This window comes from Procambarus clarkii, chromosome 9 (assembly GCF_040958095.1).
Source record: "Procambarus clarkii isolate CNS0578487 chromosome 9, FALCON_Pclarkii_2.0, whole genome shotgun sequence".
In the NCBI taxonomy this organism is placed as follows: Eukaryota; Metazoa; Arthropoda; class Malacostraca; order Decapoda; family Cambaridae; genus Procambarus; species Procambarus clarkii.
This window is the reverse complement of record NC_091158.1, coordinates 26,408,143-26,414,609: the sequence shown is the minus strand read 5'-3', so window position 1 is coordinate 26,414,609 and position 6,467 is coordinate 26,408,143.

Genomic DNA, 6,467 nt, shown 5'->3' with positions numbered 1-6,467 from the left:
TTTGGCGGTCGAACACGGTCCTGGCTGCTCGTTACCTTGTGAATGTCCCTGGGCCCCTGTCGGGCCTGTGTTGCTTTGGGTCGGCGGTTGCAGCCAGTTGTCTTGGCTTCGAGTTGAGGAGTAAGCGACGATCGCCTCCCGGGTAAGTCCCTCTTTTTTCCGTCTGTGGGTAGTTAGCTCCAGGAAGCCGACGGGGCTCCCCCCAGAAAACCAGCGTTGAATGTAATGAAACGCCATTTTCTGGGCGAGTCCTGGAGGCTAGCCAGCATCCCTCCCTCCCCTCCGGTAGGCATTTTTTTTTTTGCGTTTTTGACATCCAGCCTCAAGAACTGAGGTGTGGGAAGCCTGCGTGGAGGGTCTGGGGCTCCCCCCTTCCCCCTCCCGGGGAGGGGGGAGCTGCGCAGACAGCGGCGCGGCGGCGTGTGACGTCACACTAGTTAGCTTGTTTTCTTTTGGAGAGTTCTATCCACTAGTTCGGCTTTTGGTAGCAATTTTAACCAGAATAGGGGTTTGTTTTGAGGCGCTTACCTTTCTGGGTGCCTGTTCCGGTCGATGGCAGACATAGAATGCTTTCCAACCACACGGGGCTTCTATAGGCCATTGCTCCCTTTGCCTCTCTGAGGGGGCCCGGTTCTGGCCGTGGTCCCCAGTAGGCCTAAGAACTCCATACACATGCCTGATGCCAAAGTCTGACATTAGCATATCAGCCTGGGATAGCTCTGGGGAGCCTCTGGGACTCGTCCAGAAAATGGCGTTTCATTACATTCAATGCTGGTTTTTTCACCTGCCTGCTCATGCACTGCCTGAGCCTTCTTGGTCTTTGGATCCGGTTCTTTCTTTTCTTTTCTTTGTTGTGGCCCTTTCAGTTCAGGATTGCTTTTGAAAGGCCTGATTTTTGTTGTCCTTGGCCTCTGAGGGTCAGGTTGGGGAGCTTTATGCTGTTCTCCAACACTGGGGTTCTTGTTCGTTTGCAGTCTTCTCTTTCTTTTCTGGGGAAGAATGAGATGGCAGGCATTCGGAGGGGTCCGTTGGTTGTGAATGCTTGGTTGGTTAGGCTAGGGGGGTGCATCATGTGTTGTGTCCGGTGGCAGCTTTTCACTGCTGCCTGCGGGCCACTGCCTCTGTGACGGTGGACGCTCTTTGTGGATCCGGTTTCCTTTGTACCCTGTTTCAGGGGCTCGTGTCTCTCTGGTTGTCTGCAGTGTCATAAAGTCTAGCCAGCCTGTAGTTTACCTTCGTGCCCATTATGTTAGGAAGTATATTGCTCACGGTGGGTTATTGGTAACATACCTTGGATCAACATTTGGGTGCGGGAGTTTTGGAAGAAATCGCACAGGGTCCTGGTTGCTGGGTATCTCGTGAACGTTCCATTTCCTTCCCGGCCGTGTATAGCCTTTGGTCGCCCATCTGTGTCTTCTTCCTCTTGGGACCTGTGGTGCTGCTGCCTCCCAGGTAACTCCCTGTTTTTTTTTATCAGTGAGGTAGTTATCTCCAGGAAGTCGACAGGGCTTCCCACAGAAAAAGAGCGTTGAATGCAATGAAAAGCCATTATCTGGGTGAACCCCGGAAGCTCCCCGACACCTTCTTCCCTCCGGTCGGCGTTTTTTCATCCTTCAAGAACTGGAGTGGTGGGTGCTGGCTCCGGTGAGCCCCCTTCCCCCCCCCCTCATGGTGGGGGTTAGTGCTAACGAGCAGGAGTGCTAGTTGCATGAAGTGTTGCTTGTTTGGTTTCTTTCTAGAATTCTTTTTTATCTTTTAGAACGTAGATTGCACAGATTAACCAGACAGTGGTCTGTTTTGATTTGCCTACATTTCTGGGTTCTTTCCCGGTCGATGACAAAGTATTTTAAATGTAACGTGCTCATAGGCCATTGCTCCCTGCACCTCTGAGGGGGCCAGGTTCTGGCTCGTGGTCCCCTGTAGGCAAAAGGACTCCTGCGACTGATGATCCCAAACTAATATAGCACATATCAGTTCGGATAGCTTCAGGGAGCCTATGGGACTCACCCAAAAAATGGTGTTTCATTACATTCAAAGCTGGTGTTTTGCTGAAATTTACAAATATTAACTGAAGTGAGAATTTGCTAATTTTGGGACATACAGACCTGGGCTGGCAATTGGTTTGTGTTGGTCCCTTCGGTTCAAAATTGTTTTTCTAAGGCTGTTTCTGTTGGCATTGACCTCTGGGGCTCGGGTCGGGTTAACTGCATGCTCTCCTCCGGCGCAGGTGTTTCTGCTCTTTCGGTCCTGGTGGTAGGTTTGTTTGTTTGCAGCCTTCTCCTTCTTTTCTGGCGAAAAACGAGACTGCTACTTTCCGGAGGGGTTCTTGGGTCATTGATGCTTGGTTGCTCAGGCCAGGGGTGCATCATGTGCTGTGTTTGGTTGCGGCTCTCTGCCGTTATCTGCGCGCTTTAGCTTCAGTGACTGGGGATATGCTTTGGATTGATCCGGTTTCCCTCATTTCCTGTTCCTGGGCTCAAGTCTTCCACGTCATCTGCAGGGGTATTTAGTCTAGCCAGCCTGCCATCTGTCCTCGTGCCCATGATGTTAGGAAGTTTGCTGCATTGGCTGCCGAGTTTGGCAACATGTCTTTGGCTGATATTTATGCGAGGGGATTTTGGAGGTCGAACAGGGTTCTGGCCGCCCATTCTTTGGTTAACGTTCCTGCTCCTGGGCGTTCCCGTGTTTCTTGGGGTCGCATGTTGCAGCAGTTGTCTCGACTTCACATTGAGGAGTATGTAGCGGCCGCCTCCGGAGTAAGTCCCTCTTTTCCTTTTCTTTGGTTATGTAGCTTCTTGGAGCCGTAGGGGCTCCCCACAGACAACCAGCGTTGAATATAATGAAGCGCCATTTTCTGAGTGAGCCCCGGAGACTTGCTGGCAACCCTCCCTCCAGTCGGTGTTATTTTGCATTATTTGATGCTTAGCTTCCGAACTGGATTGCTGAGTAGCTGGCGTAGCGGGGGGGGGGGAGGCTACGCAAACGAGCGGTGCTGCAGTGGAGTGTGACGTTTGCTTGTTTCCTTGGGATTGGAGGGAGTTCGAGCCTCTCTGTTCGGTTTTTAGTTGTTAGTTTCCTACCATTTTGGGTTTGTTTTGTTATGCCTACCTTTCTGGGTGCTTAACCCTGGTCGATGTCACATAAGGAAAATAAGGCAAAAAATAAGCAGATAAGGCTATTTGGGCGTGCGATATGGGTGGGTGGCTATTTGGGCAGGCGGTGTTGGTGTGTTTGGGCAGGCATATGGGTGGCTATTCGGGCGGGGTTGGTGGATTTGGGCAGGCGGTGTGGGTGGGTTTGGGCAGGCATATGGGTGGCTATTTGGGCGGGGTTGGTGAATTTGGGCAGGCGGTGTGGGTGGGTTTGGGCGGCTATGCGGGCGGGGTAGGTAGATTTGGGCAGGCGGATGGACGACTAATACCGAGGAACTAGATTTATACACCTTACAGTAGGCTGAAGTTTAAGCCAGATCCAGTAATAAATCCCTCTCAAACATTGAATTTATATCATACTAGCAGTACCCGGACATGCGTTGCTGTGGCTCAGCAACGCATGTGTGTTGCTGAACCACAGCAACCTTCCCTGTCCCCTAGTCCTCCCCACCATACCCCCCCCCCCCACCATACCCCCCCCCCCCCCCCCCCTCACCCGTCTCCTCGGCCTCCCAACCATTCCCCACTCCACCATCCCCTCTTCCTTCCAACCAAGCCCACTCCCCTGTCCCTTTGTACTCCCCACCATTCTCCATTTCCCCGTCCCCACCATCCCAAACTCTGCCGTCCCCTCGTCCTTCCCCACCTTTACCCCCTCCCTTATCTCCATGTCCTCCCCACCATCTCTCGCTTCCGTCCCCTCGTCATCCCCACCATTCCCCACTCCCTCGTCCTGTGCCTTCCCAAATGGTCTGATGTTCCCATCAGAAAATTGGGAACATCAAGGTATTTGATGTTCCCCCTTCTCCCCCTCCCCCCGGGAGGGGGGAAGGGGGAGCCCCAGACCCCTCGCGCCGGCTATCACCCGTCATTTCTCAGGCTGATGCTAGAGGTGGAGGTCGTGTGCTTGGCTCCAGCGTTTCCAGCACTGCTTTAAGTGTGATGCTGTCTTCCAGGGGTGTGAGAGCCAGGAGTTATTCTACAGTACTCGGGCTGCATGCGCCTAGGGTTCTCGTCCCTAGGTGCCTTGTAAGTACTACTCTTGGAGCTTGGGGTTCCCTTCCACTAGTTCCTCGGGGTCTGCTTCTGCTAGGCAGTATTACTGGTCGGTTTTCGGCTGCCCTTTGGGTGCTTGGGGGTTTTGTCTTCCTGGTTTACCTTAGGGTATGAGGCAGTTTGCACTGGTGGTGCGCAGGGTACTGCACAGCTTGTTTTTACCACTTACAGCGGCTGATGACTCGGCCCCGGGTCCTGAGGAGGGAGATCTTGGGGCTGGGGAGGGGCTGACATGGGGGGCATTAGTCCCATGGACCCTGGGTTTTTCTACCCTCGGAGCGGGGCTTATTGTTACAAGGAGTGGGGTTCAATTTTCCCCCCCTCTGCGTACGAATTGGATTGAGCGTCAGCCCCTCCCTGGGTTCGGTTCAGCATTCCCTCGGGTGCGTCGGTTCCGTCTTTCTGGAGGTTTTCGACTTCCCGCATCCAACCTTCTGCGGTGCGGGGAGCCCTGGCTTCTTACCTCCTGCGTGACCCGGATTACGTCTTGGTGATGGATCCGTCTTCTTTCAGGTATGGGAATTCGTTCTATGTCTGGGTCCATTATGAAGTTTCGGAGTCGTCCTGGCTGGCGGACTGCCCTAATTTTGCTTTGGAGGCTTGGCATTCTTTGTCGTTCCCACACGTTTGAGTGGTGCGAGGTGTCGACGGTGGTTCAGGTTTTCCTGGGGGGCGACCTTGATCACCTCAATGAGTGCTTGTTTGCTCCTGCCTTTCCCTGGGATGTTGACATTGTGCAGCTCCATGTGCAGGTTCTCTCCCTGTTGGCTGTGCAGGTGGCCGAGAACTTGCGTGCCCGGGGGCCTTTTGGCTTCAGCCTTGCGCTTCTTTTCCCTCCTGGAACTGTCTTCGGACTGGTTTGGGGAGGATGTGGGGGCGCTCGGGGCCGTTCCAGGATCCGATGCCTTGGGCTCGGCGGCGCACGTGTCGTCTGCGTTGTTGAAGCTGTTTGCGCCGATCTTGCGGGATGCGGTTTCCCTGTTCTACCCTTCCCGGCTCGTGTGTTGACAGGCGGTGCTTGCCGCCGCCTCCTTGGAATCGGCCTGGGCCCTGGCTCTTAGGATGTCTTCGCCTTTTTTGTTCTATGTTTTTGCTTTTTCGGCCGTGGCGCTGTATACCGTCTCCACTCGATTATCCGGACTATATGGGAAGGACCCCCGGCCGGATAATCATGTGTTCCAGATAATGGTACTATTTAACCTCCAAGTCCAAAAGTAACCATTTCCAACTATTTTTATACTACTAAGAACATAATTTGAATTGCCTTGCCACATATAATTATTAAATATTCAACTAGAAACCTCAACTTACCTTGTTGTTGTTCGGCGTCTTGATTGATGCCACACATCTTGAAGTTAAGAATTCTTGCCAATTTACGTAACCTATACTAACACAACACTAAAATTAACATTTAAAATTACTGTACAATTCATTAACCCTTAACATGCTAGGGGTATAATATCCTTTCTTCCCCACAGTCACATGTAATTTTGAAAAAAATATATATTTTTTCTTCCTATCCTGTTAATTTGTGTTCACTGATCACGGGAAAAATAATAAAAAAATCGTAAGTGGCATATATTGGCCGCTATAGGGCAGGGAAGTGTGGCAAAAAATAGGCGCTGACTGAGAGTTCGTCCCAGGCAGTCTGTTGATTGCCAGCTGTCAGGCTGGAGTTGCCACAAAGAGATAATTACCTAATTATTTCAATGTCTCTGATTGATTTTTCATAGTTTTTTGCTGTAATATTATTCAATAGTGTGTAGTGTGATATATTTATATAATAAAATCAGTGAATCATCGCTGTACTAAAAAATATGGTGTGCATATTGTTGATTCAATAATGTTCATCAATCAGTGAACAAATACTTTGTCGGTTATTACACTATATACACAGGTTATATATAAGTATCTGCATGTTTTGTTCACCATAACGAACCACTAAGTAGCTATTATGAGTCAAAAAGTAACGAGGAGTGACCGCCGTGTACCAGCCAGCCACTCACACCCTCCCTCAAGTCATCTGACTCGCCCACATTCTCCACCCACCATACTGTTTTTGCTTTTATATACAGACGTTATATATAAGTATTTACATGTTTTGTTCACCATAACTGTACATCTAAGCTTGTATGGTGAGTAAAGGCACAAAGACCTAGGACCTCACAGTCAGCTGATGGCTGCCACCCTCAAGGCCAGACGCACTAATATTTCTCCTCCAACAATACTGTGGTGTTATTATGCTATATACACACATTA